This window comes from Carcharhinus amblyrhynchos, chromosome 18, assembly GCF_965287045.1.
Source record: "Carcharhinus amblyrhynchos chromosome 18, sCarAmb.v2.hapA, whole genome shotgun sequence".
NCBI lineage: Eukaryota > Metazoa > Chordata > Chondrichthyes > Carcharhiniformes > Carcharhinidae > Carcharhinus > Carcharhinus amblyrhynchos.
The window spans coordinates 27098595-27123304 of record NC_137341.1 but is presented as its reverse complement, the minus strand read 5'-3'; the positions used below and the strand labels follow the sequence as shown (position 1 = coordinate 27123304).

Sequence of the window (24710 nt, the reverse complement as noted above, 5' to 3'; positions counted from 1 at the left end):
CCATTGGCCTCAGTTTCATGTTTTGTCAGTTTTACAAGCTGCGTGTTTTGTTTTCAGAATATACTCTGATTAAAGCTAACATGACCAATAATTGTCTGAGGCAAGACCAGCAATGTGTATGTTAAATTACAGTGTCCTCCTCGTCTTCCAGCTAGCAGTAACTGCATCTGCCCTTGCAAAGCAGTGAGTGATGGGAGATGATGTTTGAGTTTTACTTGTCAAGAGGATAGCCATATCTTCCAGCTCATTCTGTCAAACAGAGATGTGTGCATGTGCTAAAAAGAACACAAGGTCAGGGGAGCTGAGAGGGCCCCCGGGACTTTTACAAACAGACCATTGTGAAACACCTTTGAACAGAAAATAGCTAGGGACTTACTTTCAGTGTAGAATCAAAACAACGAAAAGTTAAAATTTACTTTTTTGTGTATTTTCAAACAATATCCCTGATACAGAATTCTTGAAAGCAGGATGAATACAGAATTGCAACCCTGACCATGAGAAATAAATGTTTCAGTAAGACCAGAGGAAAAGAAATGCATGGGGACCACAGTTAAACATGTATGCTGAGGATATATCCAAAATATTAAAATAAGTTAAGAATCTTACATACATGAGCGTTTCCTGCCTGTGTCAGTACTTGACTTCCCATCAACATGTTTTCAAACACACTTTTTCTAAATATGACTTTCAAAGTTAATGATAAGCACCTAAGTGACTTTGGCAATTTTACTGTGCAATCTAATCACCAGGAATAAAATACAAGGAATGAAACCAGATGGACCACCCAGCATCCACCTAGGTTTAAACTAAAGTGGTGGTGTGGGGGAGGAGGGGGGTTTAATGGGAACCAATGCAGGAAGTCAGAGGGAAGTAAAGTGGGGACAGAAACAAAAGGCAGGAAGGGGAAAAGTGAAAGGCAGAGAAACCAAAGACAAAAATCATAAAGGACCACAGTACAAAGTACAGAGACTGTGGAGACCTCAGTGAATGGGTCCAGTAAGACTAGGAAAAATAAAACACAGGGAGGGTGTACAAAACATGACTGGACAGATGGTCTGAGGTGTGTTTGCTTTAACGCAAGGAGTATGACAGGTTAAGGCGGAAGAACTTAAAGATTGGATTACTACATGGAACTATGATGTTGTGGCAATTACAGAGACTTGTATGAAAGAAGGGCAGGACTGGCAGCTTAGCATTCCAGGATTTAGATGCTTAAGGTGAGATAGAGAGGGTGACAAAAGAGGTGGGACGTTGCTTTACCCATTACGGAGCATGTCACAGCTATACAGAGAAAAGACACCCTGGTGGGATCATGCAGTGAGGCCATATGGGTAGAACTCAGGAATAATGCAATCGCATGTTGGGGTTGTACTAAAGACCTCCCAACAGCTGATGTGAAGTGGAGGAACTGATATGTCAGCAGATTATGGGAAGATGTAAAAACAAAAGGGTTGGTGTGATGGACAATTTTAATTTCCCCAACATAGATTGGGATTCCTTTAGTGCCAAGGGCCTGACAGGGCAGAGTTTGTTCAGTGTGTCCAGGAGTGCTTCTTGAGGCAATATGTAGCTAGTCTAACTCAGGAAGGGGCTATCCTAGACCTGGTTCTGGGAAATCAGCCTGGACAGATGATTGATGTCTCGATGGGGGACCATTCTGGAAACAATGATCACAATACTATAAGTTTCAAGATACTTCTAGAAAAGGATACAAGTAGTCCCAGAGTGAAAGTACTAATCTGGGGGAAGGCTAACTACAATAGTATTAGGCAGGAGCTAGGGAATGTAAACTGTGGGCAGCTGTTTGAGGGTAAATCCACATTTGATACATGGGAGTCTTTTAAAAGTCAGCTGTTAACAATTCAGGACAAGTATATCCCTGTAAAAATGAAGGATAAAGATGGTAAGATTTGAAAACCCTGGATAATGAGGGAGATTGTGAGCTCAGTGAAAAAGAAGGAGGCATACATAAATTTCAGGAAATTGAAAATGGATAAGGCCTCCAGGGATACAAAAGTAGCAGAAAAAAGCTTAAATAGGGACTTAGGAGGGCAAAAGGAGGCTATGAAATGTCCTTGACAGGCAGGATTAAGGAGAATCCCAAGGCTTTTTATGCATATATAAGGAGGAAGAGGATAGTTAAGAAAAGGGTAGGTCCATTCAAGGACAGCGGAGGGAATTTGTGTGTGGAACCAGATGAAGTGGGTGAGGTCCTTAAAGAGTACTTTGCATCAGAATTCACAAAGAAGATGTAGTGGATGGTGAATGTAGAAAGGAGGATACTGACATTCTAGGGCATATTGAGACAAAAAGGGAGGAGATGGTAGAGATTTTGAAAAACATTAAGGTGGACAAGTCTCTAAGGCCCAATAGAGTCTATCCCAGAATAGTGAGAGAGGCAAGGGAAGAAATTGCTGAGGCCTTGGCCAAGGTTTTTGTATCCTCTTTAGCCAAAGGTGAGGTACCAGAGGATTGGAGAGTAGCTAACATTATTGCTCTGTTTAAGAAGGACAGAAGAGACAATCCAGGAAATTGTGAGCCTTACATCAGCGGTGGGGAAATTATTGGAGAAGATTCTTAGGGGCAGGATATACTCACATCTGAAGAGAATAGGCTTATTAGCAATAGACAGCATGGTTTTGTGAAGGGGAGGTCCTAAGAACATAAGAAATAGGAGCAGGAGTAGGTCATCTAGCCCTTCGAGCCTGCCCCACCATTCAATAAGATCATGGCTGATCTGTCGTGGCTCAGTTCCACATTCCCACTTTCTCCCCATAACCCTTAATTCCCCTGTCTATCAGAAACCTATCCACCCGTGACTTAAATATATTCAGCGAGGTAGCCTCCACCACTTCAACAGGCAGAGAATTCCAGAGACTCACCACCCTTTGAGTGAAGAAGTTCCTCCTCAACTCTGATCTAAACTGTGCCGCCCCCCTCCCCCCCCCAATCTTGAGGCTGTGCCCTCTAGTCCTGCTACCCTTTCTAAGCAGGAAGAATCTCTCTACCTCTACCCTATCTAGCCCCTTCATTACCTTATACATCTCTATAAGATCTCCCTCATCCTTCTAAACTCCAACGAGTACAGACCCAGTCTATTTAGTCTCTCTTCATAGTCCAACCCCCTCATTTCCGGTATCAACCTAGTGAACCTTCTCTGCACTCCCTCCAAGGCCAATATATCCTTCCGCAAGTGCGGCGACCAAAACTGCATACAGTACTCCAGCTGTGGCCTCACCAGTACTCTGTACTGTTGCAGCAAGACCTCCCTACTTTTATATTCTATCCCCCTTGCTATAAAGGCCAACATTCCATTCGCCTTCTTGATCACCTGCTGCACATGTAGACTGGGTTTTTGCAACTCATGCACAAGGACTCCCAGGTCACTCTGCACCATAGCATGCTGCAGCTTTTCACCTTTTAAATAATAATCCCTCCTATTATTATTTCTGCCAAACTGGATAACCTCACACTTGCTAACATTATACTCCATCTGTCAAGTCCTCGCTCACTTGCTCAGCCTATCCAGATCCCTCTGCAGACTTTCCACACCCTCCACGCAATTTGCTTTTCCACTCATCTTCGTGTCATCAACAAATTTTGTCACCCTACACTCAGCCCCCTCCTCCAGATCATCTATATAAATGGTAAACAGTTGAGGCCCCAGCACAGATCCCTGCGGCACTCCACTCGTCACCAACCACCAACCAGAATAGCACCCATTGATACCAACTCTGCTTCCTAATAGACAGCCAATCCTCTATCCACGCTAACACCTTACCCCCAACTCTGTGCACCCTAACCTTCTGTAGCAACCTTTTGTGAGGCACCTTATCAAATGCCTTTTGGAAATCCAAAAACACCACATCCACCGGTTCCCCTCTGTCTACCACACTAGTCACATCCTCATAGAATTCCAATAAATTCGTCAAACACGGCTTCCCTTAACGAATCCATGCTACGCCTGCTCGATCAAACCATTCTTTTCTAGATGCCTCGCTATTTCTTCTTTGATAAAGGATTCTAGCATTTTTCCAACTACAGACGTTAAACTAACCAGCCTATAATTCCCTGCCTTTTGTCTGCTACCTTTTTTAAACAGCGGCGTAACATTAGCTGTTTTCCAATCTTCCGGCACTTCCCCGGAATCCAGCGAATTTTGATAAATAATTACTAAGGCATCCGCTATCACCTCTGCCATCTCTTTCAGAACCCTGGGATGCATTCCATCCGGTTCTGGGGACTTGTCCAACTTCAGTCCCATTAGTCTATCAAGCACTACCTCTCTAGTGATAGTAATTGCATTTAGGCCCTCAACTCCTACCATCCTTCTGTCTTTAATATCTGGCAAACTATTCGTGTCCTCCTCCGTGAAGACCGAGGCAAAAAACTTATTTAAAGCCTCAGCCATTTCCTCATCTCCCACACTAAATCCGCCCTCTCATCCTCTAAGGGTCCAACATTCACTCTAGCCAGCCTTCTCTTCTTTATATATTTGTAAAAACTTTTACTGTCATTTTTTATATTTATGTCATAGGTCATAATGTCATTACATCATTATGTCAGACATAGGTCATGTCTCACAAACTTAATTGAGTTCTTTGAGGAAGTACAAAAAAAGTTGACCAGGGCAGGACAATGATGTTGTATACATAGACTTTAATAAAGCCTTTGATAAGGTTCCTCATGGAAGACTGACACAGAAGGTGAAGTCATCTGGGAACTGAGGATACAAAATGTGATGCCGGCGTAGGTGGTGGAAGCAGATTCTATAACAATGTTCAAAAGGCATCTGGACAGATGCATGAATTACTAAAGGTACAGAATATTGCAAAGGCTACGAGTCCTGACAATATTCCAACAATTGTACTGAAGGCTCGTGCTCCAGAACTTGCTGCACCCCCAGCCTAGCTGTTCCAGCACAGCTACAACACTGGCATCTACCCAGCAATGTGGAAAATTGCCCAGGTTTGTCCTGTACACAAAGAGAAGAACAAATCCAACTCAAACATCAACCGGCCCAAGGGCCTACTCTCCATCATCAACACAGCGATGAAAAGGGGTCATCAACAGCACCATCCAGCAGCAATTGTTTAGCAATAATCTGCTCGCTGACATTGAGTTTGGGTTTTGCGAGGGTAAATCAGCTCCTGATCTCATTACAGTCTTGATTCTAAACTTGGATAAAGAGCTGGACGCCAGAGGTGGGGTGAGAGTAACTGCCCTCGTCATCAAGGCAGCCTTTGACCGAGTACTGCATCAAGAAGTTCCAGCGAAACTGGAGTCAATGAGAATTGGAGGAAAACTCTTCACTGTTTGGAGTCATACCTAGCACATAGGAAGATGGTTGTGGTTGTTGGAGGTCAATATCTCAGCTCCAGGACATCACTTCAGGAGTTCCTATGCTTGGTCCAATCATCTTCAGTCGTTTCATCAATGCCCTTCATCTCCTCGATGGGCTGTCTGCTGCTGCAAAATTCCCACGTCAGCCCAGGAAACTGGCCTGGAGTGATCTCCCGTCGGGCTACTTTCTCAGCCCCTTGCCTTCAGCTGCTTCATCAATGATCTTCATTCCATTGTAAGGTCAGAGTGGGAATGTTCGCTGATGATTACACAATGTTCAGCATCATTCACGACTCCTCAGGTACCAAAGCAGTCCGTGTCGAAATGTAATAAGACTTGGACAATATCCAGACTTGGGCTGACAAGTAACATTTGCGCCACATATGTCTCAGGCAATGACCATTTCCAACAAGCATATCCAACCAACATTCAGCAGCATTACCCACTATCAACATGCTGGGGGGTTACCATTGACCAGAAATTCAACTGGACTAGCCATAGAAATACTGTGGCTAAAAGAGCAAGTCAGATCCTGTGGAGAATAACTTACCTCCTGACTCCTCCAATCCAGTCCACCATCTACAAGGCACAAGTCAAGAGTGTGATGGAATACTCTACATTTTCCTGGCTGAGTGCATCATCAACAACACTCAAGAAGCTTGACACCATCCGGGACAAAGCAGCCTGCTTGATTGTTTGTTGATGTGGTGCCATTCATTCTCTCCACCAACAATGCACAGTGACAGCTGTGCGCACCATCTACAACGTGCACTGCCAGAACTCACCAAGCTTCCTTAGACAGCACCTTCCAAACTGACAACCTCTATCATTTATAAGGACAAAAACAGTAGATACCTGCAAACACCACCACCTGAAAGTTCTGCACCAATCCACCCAGAATCTTGACTTGGATATATAATTGCCATTCCTTCACTGTTGCTGGGTCAAAATTTTGGAACTCCCTCCCTAACAGCACTGTGGATGTATGTACACCACATGAACTGCAGTGGATCAAGAATGTAGCTCACCACCATCTTCTTGGGACAATTAGGGACGTGCAATGAATGTTGGCCAAGACTAATGTCCGCATCCCAAAAATAACAGGTCACGCTTACTTCAGAATAATATTCAATTTTCTTCTCATCCAATCTAAAATTTCCTAAATACAAGTTTGTAATGTCCTCCGGTTCCCAGAAGTTTGAGACACCCACACTTTAAAACTCAGCTGTTAGAGCTTCACCAAATGTCTTTCTCAGATCAGACCATGTCCTGTGAGCTAATACATTATTGCTCAGTACCCTGCCTGTAGTTCACAGGGGAGTGTTGTGGCATTCTGGATACATGTATACACAAGCAAAACATAATGGTTCACAAATCATTTTGGAATAACAATATAGCATAGCTCTTTCTTTAAACTATATACAATAATGCCTCAACATATTGATACAACTGTTCTAATCAGCAACATTTTTATATTATGCCTAATCTAAAGAAGATTAATAATTGAGTTTTATAAATAATTAGCACTGAGTTTTTTTATAGCTTGTTTTGTTTTCTCAAAATATTATTGGCATTACTGACAGTAGCACTTAGGTGGTAGGATGTTTTGCTTCTTTTTCTGAGCTAAAGCAGCATGTTTCAGTAGCCTTTGACCTGGCAGCACTTCTCCTCAAGATCAGTGCCATGATACTGCAGCTTATGTTTCTCTTGCAACCACTCAACGTTCCTGTCCCCCACCAGCATCCTGCTGTGCTCGCTCTACTGGAAGCTTTTCAGTTTTTATTTCCTCTTTTAGTCTCCAGCATTTCTTGCAGTTTGTTATTGGCTCATTCTCCCACAGTGGTAGTGTTTGGCTGCACCTGTACTTCATTAATTTGTTCTCTGAACTCAGCACTGACATTCTTTTCCATTTCATCTTCAGTCTGAAGCATATATTATTGACGTTTTGACATTAGTTTCAGAAGCTCCCTCTGGGATGCCTCTGCTGCTAGCTGTACAGTTTGCAGTTTCCTATCCATACCTTCTTGTCAACTTGTCCTCCAAACACCAACTCCTCCTCCTGCCCCATGACCACCCCACTCCTCCCCCTCCCACCACCACACTCCTCCCCCCAACCACCCCATTGCCGCCCCCCTCCCCCCCCAACCAGCCAGAAGCTCCATGCCCTGAATTGACTACCCAGCCTTCAGGCTGTTCCTTCCCTAACCCACCAACCACCCCCTATTAGTCAACTATTGAGGCAGCATGGTGGTTAGCATTGTGCAACCATGCCACTCCAGGGACCTGGGTTCAATTGCAACCTCAGGTCACTGTCTGTGTGGAGTCTGCACATTTTCCCTGTACCTGCATGGGTTTCCTCCAGGTGCTCCGGTTTCCTCCCACAGTCCAAAGATGTGCAGGTTAGGTTGATTGGCCATGATAAATTGCCCAAGTGTCAGGGGATTAGCAGTGTAAATATGTGGGGTTACAGAAATAAGGCCTGGGTGGGATTGTGGTCAGTGCAGACTCAATGGGCCAAATGGCCTCCTTCTGCACTGTAAGGATTCTATCCCCCAACATGATCCCACTATGCTGTATCCATCTGATTATTCCTCCTTTGATCCAAACAAACTACTACCCCAGGCCACCCAATTACCCCCCCAGCCCAATACACTTGACCATTTGATTATGTTCCCCCTCACCCTCCTGCACCTCCTCCTTCAAACACCTAGCTAACTCTCGACCCAACCATACTAATCTGTACCCACCCAACTACTCTTCCTCTTTACCCGGACTATCTACCATCACAGACCACCCAACTTTCCAACCTCACCCAACCACCAGACAACCCTCTGCCCACCTGACTACACCCACAACCACCCAACTACCCAGCATTCACCTGAGTATCCCCTGACTGGACTACCCATACCCAACCCGACACCGCCACCCTCCTGACGCAACCCAATTCATATGCAACCACTGACCTACCTACCCCCAACACAAGGGAGCAGTGAAACACCATAAAAGAGCTTGAGGGGGAGAGAGAGAGAGACAGTGTATTCTTAGTTGTAAATCCACCACGTATCCAATATGTTACCCTGCATTCATCCTTAATCCAGAGTAAACCAAATTGTGTGGGAGTGAAATCACAGGTAGTGAGCTAGGGGCAGCCATTTATTCCCTGGAAGTCACTTGTTTTACACTCCAGAAATGTTTGTAGTTATTTATCTGATGCCAGCTGACAAGCTGCCAGGTTAATTGAATTCAGCTTCACAATTTGCCACAGTGGACATTAAATTCACAATCTCTACATTGTTGTTTTATGAATAACAGTCTCTCCCAGACCAAACCCGGCACCCAGATCGTTTGGGCCCTATTTCAGCGAGTGTTGGCATCTTTGCCAAGATTGAAAGCTGCAATGGCACTGTAACCTCGGGGAAGCCACTGGAAGTGGTGGCTCAGGGGAAACCAACACTAGCGATCCAACTGAGACCTGTCGGCTTGTAAAGCTGGGCTGATTGCCCTCTATTTACCTCAATATTGGCACTGATTCTTTGGGGAAGGGGAGGGGGGGGCATCCCAGCAGCCGTACTAACTGCGCAGGAATGCAGCTTTTAAAGTCAGGAGGAATTTCAAGACTCTGCATCCAGACCAACAGCCACACAGCCCCCTCCCCAGCAACTGTGTGACCCACCCCTGCGCACAACCCCTACTTCAAACCCCGGCACCTTTCCCACCCCCACCACTGACAACCCCAGTTCTGTTCACCACCTCCCCCTACCCCACCCCTCCCTGCACCAGCACCCGTAGTATCGCTCAGCTCTACCTTTCCCTTGTAATGCTGGTTCCTCTGCAGTTGGACAAGGGTTGAGGTGCAGCCAAGCGGAGGTTGGGAGGGAACAGAGCTCAAGGGGATGAGAGGGAGTTGGAGCAGAGTCAAGGATGCCCGACAGGAGGAAGTTATCCGAACTGGGAGCATTGCGCAGAGGCAGAGAGCAGACACCAGGTGCTGGAGGCACACTTGCCTGGAGGAGAGGGGGATAAGCAGGAGTCAGACATGTTTAAGGAGGGGCTGGGCAGGAGGTCAATCAGCAGGATCAAGATAGTTGGCCAGGGGTCGTACCGATAGAATCAAGGTGGGGGCAAGGTGGTGACAGAGCCAGGATTCTGGGATGATTTTTATTCATTCGTGGAACATGGTTGTCACTGGCTGGCCAACATTTATTGCCCTTGAGAAGGTGGTAGCGAGCTGCCTTTTTGAATTGCTGCCAGCCAATGTGCTGTGAGTTAACCCACAATGCCGTTAGGGAGGGAATTCCAAGATTGTGACTGTGAAAGAACAGCGATATATTTCCAAGTCAGGATGGTGAGTGGCTTGGAGGGGAACTTGCAGGTGGTGGTGTTCCCATGTATCTGGTACCCTTGTCTTTCTAAATGGAAGTGGTCGTGGGTTTGGGAAGTGCTGTCTAGGGATCTTTGCTGTATTGCTGCAGTGTAGCTTGAAGATAGTACACGCTGCTGCTCCTGAGCATCAGTGGTGGAGGAAATGGATGTGGTGCCAATCAAGTGAGCTGCGACATTACAACAGCTACCCAATTCAAAAGTACTTTACTGGCTGCAAAATTCTTTTGGAACATCCTGAGGCAATATGTATGGGTACAAGTTTTTTTATTTGAGACCTTTCAAGCTCCCTCTGTTCAGATAGTCATGGGATAAATTAGCCACAATTGGGTGAGGTCCACTTAATAATAATGTCAGTGAACTAACTTCAAACAAGTTATAAGGTGGCTTCATGTACTGTTTTTCAGTAGTTGAACAGTTTAAAGATTAGTAAAATTGGACACACGTAACATCCTGATGATTAAAAACACACAAAGTATATCAAATTCAATTAAAATTGGAACAAAGCTATATAAAAAAAAATCAAGGCAGAACACAAGGGAACTTAACAACTTCAAACATCTCTGCTGCAGCCAAAACCTAATGCCATAATGAGATTTTTATTTTTAATTAAAACTTTAATAGGTTTTTTTGAAAGAATTAAAGTTCAGTCAGTGTGCAGCTGAGTTAGAGTTGCAGCTCTCTGATAATCCAGAAGTAAAAAGTTCCGTAAAGTGCTAAGCAGTGAACTACAAATCCTGAAAGTTGTGAGAGGAAATGCATTCCCTGATGCTGCAGAGCAATTGAAAGCAACTTTCAAAAGAGGCTTGGATAAATATTTGAAGGAGAAAAATATGCAAGCATATGGGGAAACAGCAGGATTCCCCCGCGAAAGAGCAGACATTCTGAGCTGAATGGCCTCCTTCTGTTTTGTACCGTTCTACGATTCTGTAAAATGTAAAGGAAGTTTGTCTTGCTTTCTCTGCACAAGAGGGGACCGAATCAATATTTTCAAGATTACGAAGGAAGCTGGCAAAACTGTTCCAAGTGGGGCTGAGAGAGATTGATTTGGTTTGTTCTTTAGAAAGGGATTGACAAATGTAAGGGGCATTTCTCTGAGCCTATGCTCCTGCTATAGAGCCACGTTGGATGATGACTAGGTCTCAATTTTCCAATCTGCATTCCTTCTCAATGCGGCACCCAAACAGAAAGTGTGGGATAGGGGAAGGTGGACAGGGTTCACCCGCCTCAAAGAATTGGCTTGTTAGGTCAAATGGGCTTTTCATACAGGGTGACACAATGGTTAGCATTGCTGCCTCACAGCACCAGAGACCTGGGTTCAATTCCCAGCTTAGGGCACTGTCTGTGCAGAGTCTGCACGTTCTCCCTGTGTCTGCGTAGGTTGCCTCCGGGTGTCCCATTTTCCTCTCACAGTCCAAAAGCTGTGCTGGTTAGGTGCATTGACCATGCTACATTCTCCCTCAGTGTATCTGAACAGGTGCCGGAGTGTGGCGGCTAGGAGATTTTCACAGTAACTTTATAGTTTATTTATTGGTGTCACAAGTAGGCTTACATTAACACTGCCATGAAATTACTATGAAAATCTCCTAATCGCCACACTCCAGCACCAGTTCAGGTACACTGAGGGAGAATTTAGCATGGCCAATGCACCTAAGCAGCATGTCTTTCAGACAGTGAGAGGAAACCAGACCACCAAAGATGGGGAGAGCTGCAGACTCTGCACAGACAGTGACTCAAGCTGAGAATCGAACCCAGGTCCCTGGTGCTGTGAGGCAGCAGTGCTAACAAATGTGCCACCTCATTGCAGTGTTAATGTAAGCCTACATGTGACACTAATAAATAAGCTTTTAAAACAATGACATGCTATCCCCAACTGATTTGCTCAATTAGCTTAACTAGCTGCAAGTAATTATAACCAAAAAAGACGAGTGGAATAAAAGACTATGGAGAAAGGTATTCATTAACTGGATGACTCTGGCAATGCACAATAAATATCCTCCATTTATATAATTACAGTAAGAAGAACTGTTACTGAAATTCATCAGTGTTGCAAATACTACTTTAGGCAATTTTTCTGTTAATTATTCTGGGTCCACAAGTATCCAGGATGTAAATGATGCTTATTCACAGATCACCAATATATACTTGCAAAATTCATGCTGTGATAGATCTTTGGTTGCTAAATAGAATCATTAATTCTGAAGTATGCTTTAAAACTTGCTAATATATTGACTTAATTGATTCTTAATTAATATTTTAAAGAATATGTGCACAATTAGAACAGAATGCATGAATAATTTTCCCTTCATCAAAATCCTTTACAAACCATTCCGCAATAAAGTATAGATCTATTTTACATTTCTTTATTATCTGCAGTTATCTTGCCATTCCGCATCAGCTTTCTAAATTATTTGCAAAAGTATTTACACACTTGGCTTGCAGAAACATTATTAACCTTTTTAAGTATAATGCTACCGCAAAGATGCAATGTGATTTGCAGTGGGGTGAGGGGATTTGGAGATCACTTTTGAATCAGAAAGATGATTCTGCACACTTCGACAAGTTGGGCTCATGAAAAGTACTCTGATATGCATGGGTTAAGTCCAATGTCATGTGGAGGTTGAAGCATTTTTATAGTGACAGCTTTTATATTAGCAAGTTCGGATAGACAACCTGGAGAGGTTGGAGGTCTCTGCTTTCACACTGCATTCGCTATGCAACAACAATATCAAACTCGCTCCAAATAGTTTTCTGGAAGTGCTTCAAATTCCTGTTAAAGAAGCACTTCCAGAAAAGATATCGTCATGCACTAAAGTTGTTATCTCAAGCACATTGACTGTGCTAATGCCATATACAGTGGCACCAGCCCACTGACACTCAATGACCAGAATAAAATTAGGAGAGGTCCAGAAAGATGGCTAGCCCTGTAGCCGGACCCAGCACCAGTTGTCACTCGAAGGAGATGCATTGGAAAGAGATCAGAGCAGCAGCAAAAAAAAGCGAAAAAGATTTTACCTTTACTGTGGTGGCTGTTGTCCTGAACAGAAATCACAAAGCACATCATCAGATCTGCCACAGGCGTGCTGCAGAGAGAACAATACAGTTGGATGAGCTGCTGACATTGAACTCACTGAGCATAGATGGTGTGTCAGCCACTACAACACTTTATTTGTTGTCGGTGCAGTGGAGCGGGTCAGGAATAGCTTTGCGAAAAATGGCAAAATTATGAATTATCCATGAATTACAAGTGTTCAACGGAGAGTTTTATTCCACGTTCTCCACAGTGCAGATAAAATGGAATATCATACAGTATTTATTGCACGCTAAAGAATGGAAAAGCATCACTATTAACCAGCTGCTGAGTGTGTCCATTATCAATTAAAAATTATTTGCATGACAGGTACATGATGATGTGAAATTATACTCTAGTGAGTGAAATCAAGAAGAAAATATCCATTTGGTTTTTATCTTTTAGAAATACAAAAGAATGGACAAATACAGAAAACAGCAGTCCAACATTTGGTGGTATTTTAATATCTGTGAAAGGTACAAAACAGAAAATGCTGGAAAATCTCGGTAGGTCTGACAGCATCTGCAGGGAGAAAATAGAACCAAAGTTTCAAGTCTGGATGAGCCTTCATCAAAACTAAGAAAGTTATATCTTGAACGTATTGGTACAAAACAATGTAAACAGCATTGAGATAAATGATTGCATTCTCCTAAGGTTGTTACGGAGAACACAGATGATTGTGTAACAACACGTGCCACTATGTATCAATCTTAGTACATATACACACACACACACACACACACACACACACACACAGTCAAAATTACAAGAACTTAAAAAGTTATTTGACATTAGTGACAAAAAGTGACTTGGGAAATTGCACAGACTGAAGTTTTCCTGAAGTTGCTCAACTAATTATTCTACCATGAGAGAGTGTTCTGTACATATTCTGAATATGGTGCTAACGAAACAAAATGGCCAAAATTTGCATTCAAAATAATGGTGAGTCGAAGAATGTTTTCTGCTATTTCTGTGCAAATGCCATAGAGACTTCAGGCAAAGACAGATGTGCAATTAAACTCAGAAATTGAAAGGATGCTGTCGAAGATGTGTCATTCTTCCTGTTATCTTCATGAAAATGGCATCTCACTGCCTGCTTTCTCTGTTCACAGACCTGTCTGATGTTCTTGGTAATTGCACCGTAAATACGAAGTAAACTTGCCTCGGAAAATTAGCTTCAGCCATTTCAAGTCCAAGTAGCTTTTTTAACAATATGGCAAGTTTTACCAACTACCAAACCTCTTGACCTGGTTTCCCCACTAGAACTGGGGATGTAAGGAAGAGAGAGAGAGAGTGAGAGAGAGCAACAGGTCAGTGTGGAAACTTGCAGTCACTAACAGAACCTTTCCTGGTCATCACCTTCACTTTACAGCAATGACCAGTAGCTAGGATTCAGAAGAATCAAAGTGCACATCCCCTTTAAGTGGTGCAAAGTGCCTTTAAATAGTGCCACTACTATCTGAATTTTTTTTTCGCTGCACAATTGGTGAGCTGCCAATAAACAGCATGAGTGGTGCTGACAGCTTGACAACCACAACCCACGTTAGGCTCAAGCATCAATTTAGCCTGCACCTCTCACGCATATCATCAGGCACTGTATCAGGCACTTTGTCCTTACTGTACACCTTCTAAGTGCAAGCTGAATGTCTGTTGCTATTTCTCAATGCCACAGTTCAGTTGGTAGCACACCTGCCTCTGAATCACAAGTTCCAAGTTCTGAGGCCCATGCTAGGGCCCACTCATAAAAAAAAATCAAAGCTCACCCTCACACAGGTGGAGTAGTGAGATGGAGCAGGTCACAGCCAGAGACATTAACCTGAGGCCCCATCTGCCTGCATTGGGGTGGATGTAAAAAGATCCACCTTGAAAGAGAGCAGGGGATTTATTCCCAGTGTCCTGCCCAATATTTATCCCTCAATGGACATCACTGGAAACTGATTACCTGATCATTGTCATGTTGCTGTTTGTGGGAATTTGCTGGGGCAAATTGGCTGCTGTGTTTCCTACAATACAACCTCTCCAATAAAGTATTTCATTGGTTGTAAAGTGCTTTAAGATGTCTGAGTGATAGTGAAAAGTATGTCATACACACTGGGTTTGTTTTATACGCAGCAGCACAGTGACAATTCTCTGTAGATATATTGTAAACATTCATTTTGTAAATTGCATTAAAGACTGTCTTTTCCACATTGTTGTGTTTGTTATTATCATTATCAGAAATATCAATATTTTGCAAGAACAAATAAGTAAATCTTTTCTGAAAATATGGGTAGCCAATATAAAACGATAAATATTACAAATTCTCATTCAACAGAAGAATCCATTTGTACTGAATGTTTAAAATTTATTCCCAAAATCAGGGAACACTGGCAAGACCATATTATTGTCTATCCGCAATGGTCCGAGTGGCAATAGTCATCTTTCTTTTTGTTCTGCTCTGGGTCTGATTGTTCTATTGAGCATGAAAATGGGAAAGGATCACACTCATTTTTTGGACAAGCTCCCAGATGCAATCGTAGGCACTTAGAAAAAAGAACTCAAGTGTGATTCTCACCAGCAGGGAGAGTGGACAGAACGCCTATTCATGCCAAGAAGCCGGCTACTGAGCTGTAGGGGTGCCATTGTACAGGTATCCCAATCTCCTAGTGCACTGTGTACAGTGTGCAGTGTATACAGTGCACTGGGAAATCTGTCACTGTGCCCTCCTGCCAACTGCCACTTTCCCAATCACTGCCCACTGATCCCCGTGCTGACCGATCCCTACCCCCTTCCCTCCCCTCCCCCTATGGAGTTCAACACAGCCTCCTTGTTATAGCCCCTCCCCTGTCATGGGGCACCCTCTTTAGGTCTGCCCCTTCAGGCTCCAACCCCTTAGCACTGCCTAGTGCCTGGTGGGCAGCACCAGGGTGACCAGTGACGATTACCAGGGTGACAGTGCCTGTGTGCCAGGCTGGGGAGCTTCAATGACCTCCAGTCCCACTGGCAAGGCCATCATACCTGGTCCCCAATGGTGATGACCATATGTGATCCTCGCCAGTGAGGAGTTCAACCAGTGAGCAGCTAAGGAAAGTGAGCCTGGACGAAAGCTTATATTTATATTAACTCAAGGGCGTGAAGTTGATTTTGCTGGCAGAATGGAGCCGGTAACATCGTGAGATGCGAAAAACCAGAGAATCAACCCAATCTTACCGGCTCACCACAGCAATCAACCAGCATAACGAGCCAGTAAGATCACCCCCTCCTCACTCCCCTCAGTTTCTTGAATAATGAAGAAACGTATTTGCCCAAGTCAGAACGGTAGTTGAAACACAGTAACAAGAACCAGTCAATATTTTAAAATTGTCTTTCATTCAATGAGATAATGGCTGTTGGTACTCCAATTCCAAGATTTCATCTTTGCTCCAAATCCCCTTATGCCCTTTACTAACAAAAATCCATTGAACCCAATCTTAGTTGATCGCAATCTGCTGGACTAGGTGGGTGGGGGTGTAAAGTTCCACTTGCCCACCATCCTGTGTGTGAAAAGGTGTTTCCTAATTTCTTTGCAAAATTAGCAGGCTCTAATTTCAAAAATTATGCCCCCTTATTAAGTCTCCACCAGAGGAAATTGTTTCTGACTCCGGAATCATACCACCGTTCATGCCCAGAGGATTTTCCCATCCCGCTGCAGTGAATGGAGATTTGGCTGGCCGCCAAATTCTCCAACCTTGCTGTGCAGGAGCTGGCGTGATCAACAGGCAAGATCACACCCTCTGCATATACCCCAAGAAAGAATCCTTCTATCATTTCAAAGGCCTCAGTTAGATGACCTGATGTTCTAAGCCAATGCAAACTAAGATCATGCAACCACTCCTCACAATTTAACCCTTCAAGTCCTGGTATCATGCCAGTGAGTCAGTATTGTACCCACTCCAAAGTCAATAAATCCTTATGGAGATACCATGCCCAAGCTTGAATACATTTTGGACTCTGGCCAAGAATTGAAACCTCTTACTGATCACTTCCTCACCTTTGGGTTCTGATTCCTTTTGAAATAAGGCGAACATTCCGTTAAGCCTTTTGATTACTTTTTTCTTTACCAGTAAACGAACTTTCAATGACACCCCTTACTCCTCTACAGCTTTTAATCTTTCATAGGGATGGGTTAGTGGTGCAGGGTTATTGTCATGGGACCAGTAATCCAGAGATCCAGCATAATGCTCTAGATCCCGAGTTCAAATCATTTAAAAAAAAATCTGGAATTAAATGTTTAATGGGAACAATGAAATGACTGTCAATTGTTGTCAAAACCCATCTGGTTCATTCTTGCCCTTTAGGGGAGGAAATCTGCTAGCTTACACATTGGCCGGAGAATTCCTGCCATTCACACTGACACGATTCTTCAGTTCCACCAGCAACACATCCCTACCCGCGGGTTTCCCATTGGAAAATTCCCATGGGAATTCCCATTGACAGTGGCAGGACCAGAGACTCTCACTGTTAGCAAACAAAGCGACACCTCCCACTGACAGGAAGCACATGACTGGGAGGATCTTACCCATTGACTTTCAAATGCCCTCCGAAATGGCCGAGCAAGACTCTCACTCCAAGGGCAATTAGAGGTGGGCGATAAAATGGCAGTTTACCCACATCTCATGAATGAGCAATTAAGGAAATATTCAGATGTGTCCCTTGAACCCATTTCCCAACATTGAATTCCATCTGGTGCTTATTATGTCACAGTTGAGAGCATTGTCCGAGACAATTGTATGTTGGATTGGATGTTCAAAAAGAGAAAGTCTGCGCTGTTCATTGTTCCTTATTGTGGCCACATTCACTCCTCCTTCTCAGCCTTCTGTCCCCCTTATGGTGAGTGTCTGGAACAAGCTGCCAAGGGCCAAAGGTGGGCAATTGGGACTAGCGTAGGGATTAAAAAGGGGACAGCATGGACAAATTGGGCCAAAGGGTCTGTTTCCATGCTGCAAACCTCTATGATTTATCAGCAGTGAAGGATAATGCAAAAATCAGATTTGTTGGAACTGACTTGCCGCCTTATCAATGCTTACAGAAGTAGTTCACACTGACCCACGAACATTCAAATCTTCGGGTCATCTGCAGTGTTGACAATACAAATCATTTATTTTAAACGATCATTTTTAACCAGTCCAACCAATTATGAGAGTGGATGCACTCTATGTCTCACCATAACTTCTCAGCAAAACTAAATAGCTACATTTTGCAGCATGCTCGTAGAAATAGCCGGCTCCTCCCTGATACATTTACAGCCGAACTCGATAACACGAACTCTGCTACCATTTCTCATTGCCCGCCCCCACCAAGTGAAAGTTTCACCACAGTAATGTGACACTTGTGAAATAAGAACACTCTCATCAATAAGAAGATAACTCAGAGGCTTTTAAGAATATAATGGAAAGATGCTAGCTGAAGCAAATCTCCAAAGAGGGCATTTGAGTCTGATACTTAATATTCATTCCAAACTGCATGCTGCACTCAGAGGATAAACCACAGTAATAACATGGGATCAATGTTGAGCAGCTCTTGAATACAAAACTACAGTCGAGTGTTGATTTTCTCCTATTCAGCATCACAAGGAGTGAAGCTTCGCCTTTTTCTCTTTTTTTTCAGTATTTTGTATACCCCCCGGCAGAAATGGAACACTGAGGGGAGATTGCTGTAACCCTTGGATTGTAATCCCCTGATTCTGTACGAGGTGCAGTGTTGTAAGCTCTGGTCATTAATATTCGCCGGCGTGGCTGCTCCTTCCACGGCCGAACACTGCAGTCAATGTAGCCCCGACCAATTCTGTCAGCTTGTCGCTCAACGCCAGCACTGAGGTCATATAGATTGAAGTCTTCATGCATGCGTGCATCCAAGTGAAGATTGGCTGGTGCAGACCGCCGGTTGTGTACAGAGCAGAGTTGAGGGATCAGGTAAAACAGCTGGAGCCGTTGCAATCTCACCAGTGAATTATCTGATCGTTTGAACAACATTAGTTAATGTTAGATACTCAGCCCCAGCAGCCTCAGCTCATGAAAGAACTTAAGACCCTCCACCCTATATCCCACAACATTTGTGAATGAAATATTGATGCTGTTTTCATTTCTGAACGCGGAACAATATACAAGTTCGACCTGGCTGAATGCATCAAGGCATAATTTTCTGTGAACCACAGGAGCCTGCACAGATATCTAAATGTGTAGACTCTGAAATGCAGCTGGAGACTGGCAGAACCCCCAGAGATATCGTAGAAACAACTCAAAACAGCAGCAAATCATTAGAACTCTCCCGTGAATTTGCAGGTCATTATGTCAAAGTCATCCCGAATTCATTATTCTGGAATGACATGTGTAGCAATTAATGTATTGGAATCGTTTATCATACATTAAAAATGGAGGGTGCGTCACAGCATTTTATCACAGGATTAATTGAAAATTCCTGTGCAAACCTGGTCCTAGGGGTAAACTAAAAGTATGACTTGTTATGGCTGTAGGTGATACTATATGGGGTTTACAACATTCAGCTCTGCAACTGTTTGTATCATGAGATCACATCATCCCTGGGACAAATTTGAGAAAAGTGGTTACAGTTCAGGAATGAAGAAGTCTTGCCAGTTCCTGGGTCCCTGTGTACACTCTTGAAGACAATATTTATGGGCAGCATGATGGTTAGCACAGCTGCCTCATGGTGCCAGGGGCTGGGGTTCAATTCCCAGTTTGGACCACTGTCTGTGCTGAGTGTGTACGTTCTCCCCGTGTTTGCGCGGGTTTCCTCTGGGAGCTCCCATAGTCCGGAAAACATGCCGGTTAGGTGCATTAGCCATGCTAAATTCTACCCCTGTGTACCCAAACAGGTGCCGGAGTGTCACGCCTAGGGGATTTTCATAGTAACTTCATTGCTTGTGACACTAATAAAAAAAAATAAACTTGAGGACTCCTTTAGCTTCTGAAGAGGGATCAAGATGGTATCATGAGCCAAAACACTTGGGTTAATCCACTTGGGTTCAGTGCAAGCTGTCATGTTGGTAAAGGGCTTGAAGTGCATGCTGGGAATAGCCCCATAACCAGATGATCGTCAAGAGGTTGACTGCAGCTCAGATTGCCTGCTATTGCACATTGTGTGGTGTCATTAATGTTTTGGTGAATACAGCTTGACAAAAGATCCTGTGACCGGCTGAATAAGAGTATATCACTGTATTCTTCAAATGAGAGCAAGGTCAAATACAATGGGCAGTTTCCCCCAAACCAACCATTGGTTGGTGTTGGGGTCATCCAATCCCACTGCATTAATGAGCTTTCCCATTGTTCACACCCTCCACCATTGGGTGAGGGCAGTGGGGAAAGAGTCACCATTGCCAACCAGTAGGTTGAGAGAGGATATGAAGAGGAAAATAAGACCAACAAAGAGGGAGTGTAAAAATAGCATGGCAACCAACATGTAAAGGAATCCAAAAATCCAATCAGCTCATCAGAGGTGGAGTGGATCCTATTAGAGACATAGAAGCTGTTAAACGCTGAGAGGCACAGGGCAAGGCTAGAATACTTAATCACACAGCTCAGAAGAGGCCATTCTGCCCATTAAGGCTTCACTGACACCTATCCTACCCACTTTATCTCATCTATCAGCATGTCGCCCATAGCCCTGAATGTTATGACGTGCCAAGCACTCATCCAGATACTCTTCAAAGAATGTGAGTCAAACCGCCTCCACCACCCTCCCAGGCGACACATCCCAGACTGTCACCATCCTCAGGCAGCACAGTGGTTAGCACAGCTGCTTCACAGTACCAGGGATCCAGGTTCAATTCTGGCCTCGGGTCACTGTGTGGAGTTTGCACATTCTCCCATGTCTGCGTGGGTTTCCTCCGGGTGCTCTGGTTTCCTCCCTTAGTCCAAAGATAAATTAGGTGGATTGGCCATGCTAAATTGATCCCAGTGACCAGGGGATTAGCAGGGTGAATATGTGGGGTTACAGGGATAGGGCTTGGGTGGGACTATGGTCAGTACAGACTCAATGGGCCAGATAGCCTCCTTCTGCACTGTAGGAATTCTAAAATTAAAAAAAAGTTTTTCCTCACATTCCCCTAAACCTTCTGCCCCTCACCTTGAACCTATATCCCCTTGTGACTGACCCTTTAACGAAGAGGAACAGCTGCTCCTTATCCACTCTGTCCACATCTCTCATAATCTTGTACACTTCGGTCAGGTCATACCTCAGTCTTCTCCGCTCCATCAAAAACAACCCAAGCCTACCCAACCTCTCTTCACAATTTAAATGCTCCATCCCAGGCAGCATCTTGGTGAATTGTCTCTGCACCCAGTCCAATGCAATCACATCCTTCTTATAATGTGGTGACCAGAACTACACACCGTACTCCAGCTGTGACCTCACCAAAGTCCTATACAACTCCAACATGATTTCCCTGCTTTTGTAATCTATGCCTCGATTGATAAAGACAAGAATCCCATATGCCTCTTTCACCACCCTACTAACATACCCTTCTGCTTTCAGAGACCTATAGACAAACATAGAACATAGAACAGTACAGGCACTTCAGTCCTCGATGTTGTGCCGAGCTATGTCTGAACCCAAGATCAAGCTATCCCACTCCCTATCATTCTGGTGTGCTCCATGTGCCTATCCAATAACCGCTTGAAAGTTCCTAAAGTGTCCGACTCCACTATCACAGCAGGCAGTGCATTTCACATCCCAACCACTCTATGAGTAAAGAATCTACCTCAGACATCCCTCCTATATCTCCCACCACGAACCTTATAGTTATGCCCCCTAGTAACCACTGCATCACCGGAGGAAATAGTCTCTGAACGTCCACTCTATCTATCCCCTCATCATCTTATAAACTTCTATTAAATCGTCTCTCATCCTCCTCTGCTCTAAAGAGAAAAGCCCCAGCTCACTCAACCTTTCCTCAGAAGACCTACCCTCCAAACAGGTAGCATTCTGGTAAATCTCCTCTGCACTCTCTCCAATGCTTCCACATCCTTCTTATAATAAGGTGACCAGAACTGTACACAATATTCCAAATGTGGTCTCATCAAGGTCTGTATAATTGCAACATAACTCCATGGCTCTTAAACTCAAACCCCCTGTTAATAAATGCTAACACACTATAAGCCTTCTTCATGGCTCTATCCATTTGAGTGGCAATCTTCAGAGACCTGTGGATACGAGCCCCAAGATCTCTCTGTTCCTCCACATTCCTCAGAACTCTGCCATTGACCTTGTAATCTGCATTCAGGTTTGTCCTACCAAAATGAGTCACCTCGCCCTTATCAGGGTTAAACTCCATCTGCCACTTTTCGGCCCAGCTCTGCATCCTATCAATGTCCCTTTGCAGCCTGCAAGAACCCTCCACCTCATCCACTACTCCACCAATCTTGGTGTCATCAGCAAATTTACTAACCCACCCTTCAGCCCCCTCTTCCAAGTCATTGATAAAAAGTCACAAGTAGCAGAGGATCCAGCACTGATCCTTTTGGTACACCGCTGGTAACTGGCCTCCAGTCTGAAAATTTTCCCTCCACCAACACCCTCTGTCTTTTATGAGATAGCTAGTTACTTATCCAATCAGCAAAGTTTCCTTCCATCCCACACCTCCTGACTTTCTTCATGAGCCAAGGTTTCTTTTTCCACAGAACTTCCTAGTGTCATGTTGTTACTTGAATATTTCCTTGTCAAATTTCTCCTTCCAAAGTGTATTACCTCACACTTCTCAGAGTTAAATTCCATCTGCCACTTCTCTGCCTCTGACACTCATTCTGATTGTTAACCACCCAGCTAATCATTGTGTTATCAGCAAACTTACTAACCCTACCCCCTCATAGTCATCTATATTGTTTACATAAATGATCAATAATAGGGGACCCAGCACAGATCCCTGTGTTTGGCAATTGGCCACTGGCTTCCAGTCACTAAAGCACCCTTCTGTCATCACCCTTTATCTCCTACAACTGAGCCAATTTTGAATCTATCAAATTACCTCATATCCAATGTGCATTTATCTTTCTTATAAGTCTCCCATGTGGGACTGAAATTCATAGACTACATCAACTGCAATATCCTCTTCTATACAACTGGTCACGTCTTCAAAAAACTCAATCAATTTTTTAGGCATGACTTCCATCTGACGAAGCTATGCTAACTATCCCTGATCAAGCCTTGCCTCTCCCCAAATGGAGATAAATGCTCTCCTTCAGAATTTTCTCCAATAGTTTCCCTATCACTGACATGAAACTCGCTGGTCTGTAGTTTCCTGGCTTATCTCTACAACCTTTCATAAATAGCGGAACAACATTAGCTGTTACCTAGTCATCTGGAGTTCTTTGTATTGCTGTTAACAATGAAAAGGAAATTTGACAAAATATTGGGAGAAATGGAGACAGGGAAAGCAATGGATAGTATGAAAATTGAATGGGAAGAAGTCCCGGAAAGGCTGCCTATGCTTAAGGTAGATAAGTTACCCTGTTCCAGATGACCAGGTTGCTGAAGAAAGGGGGTGGTTGGCGATGGCAGGACAGCTTGGCTAAATCTTTCAATCTTCCCTCGATATGGGGAAGATGCTCGATAATTGGAGAGTGGTAAACATGATACCTTCTTTAAGGAACAGTGTAAGAACAGTCCATGTAGCCAGAGGCCAACTAATTTATTGGGTAAGGTTTCAAAATCCATAATCTGAGGGGGAAAAAACTGAGTACTTGCAGATGTTGGAGTTAATTAAGGAGAGCCAGCATGGATTTGTAAAAGGCAGACCATGCTTGATGAACCTAATTGATTGTTTTGCTGAAGTGGTTGATGAAGGGACTGAGTGTTGTCCATGTGGATTTTTAAAAAGGGTTTGATAAAATACCACATAAAAGGCTGATTTAAAAATCTGAGACTCATGAAAAATCAGTATTCAATCAGATAAAAAAATAGCTTAAGCATAAGAAACAGCGAGGAGTGGTGGATGATTATTATTCAGACTGAAGGATGGGTCATAGTGGTGCTCCCCAGGAGTCAGTACGAGAAGCACTGTTTATTTTCTGCTTTAGATAAAAGGCCTGGATGTTGGAATGCAGAGTAAAATTTCAACATTCTCCAATGATATCAAACTTGGATGAGGGGCAAACAGTGAGGGTGAAATGAATCATCTGCTGCAGGACATAGATATTTAGAAGAATGGGCAGACAGGTAGCAAAGGGAATGTAATCCAGAGAATGGTATGATGATACATTTTGGCAGAAGGGATAGGGAGAGGCAACGAAGACTTAATGACACAATTTGAAAGAATGTGCAGGAACAGATGGACCTAGGAGTGTATGTGCATTGATTTTTAAAGATGCAACATCAGGATGGTGGGGACATCCAGAACCTGGGGCCATCGTCTCAGGATATGGGGTAAATATTTTACAACTGAGATGAGAAGAAATTTCTTCACCCAGAGAGTGATAAACCTGTGTAATTCTCTACCACATAAAGCAGTTGAGGCCAAAAGATTGTGGGGTCAATCTTCCCAAAACATTCTAATACCAAACAAGCATGAAAGCAGGAGAGAATTGTGCCCATTTTTTCAGCGAGGGATAAATTCAAATCTTAAGCCACTTAGAGAAAAAAATGAGGCAAAGTGTGATTCACATCAGTAGGGGAGTGAAAGGTGTCTATTCATGCCAGGAAGCCCACTGCTGACAGCTAGAGGTCACCACTGTGCATGCACATGATCTCCCAGTGCACTGTGTGAAGTATATACAGTTAGTTAGTGTACTGGGAGATATCGCACTCCCCATCCTTCGCCCCTCTCTTTTCGCACCAGTTCATCACTTGCCCTGATACCAATCAATTGGCATGACAAGCTGGTAAAATTACCCGCATATGTTTTCAAGGAGTTAGATATAGCTCTTGGGGCAAAGCGGATCAAAGGATA

The 24710-nt window shown here is 43.8% G+C and overlaps 1 protein-coding gene across 4 annotated transcripts in view; it reads right to left on the bottom strand.

Moving 5' to 3' along the window:
- The window catches only part of rbfox1 (RNA binding fox-1 homolog 1), a 1792700-nt gene that overhangs the window by 1449842 nt on the left and 318148 nt on the right, over positions 1–24710 (bottom strand). For all 4 annotated transcript variants that reach the window (XM_080206634.1, XM_080206632.1, XM_080206635.1 and 1 more), the window contains exon 2: positions 12739–12806. The gene's annotated coding sequence lies outside the window, so the exon portion shown is untranslated. The remainder of the gene's footprint in view (positions 1–12738; positions 12807–24710) is intronic.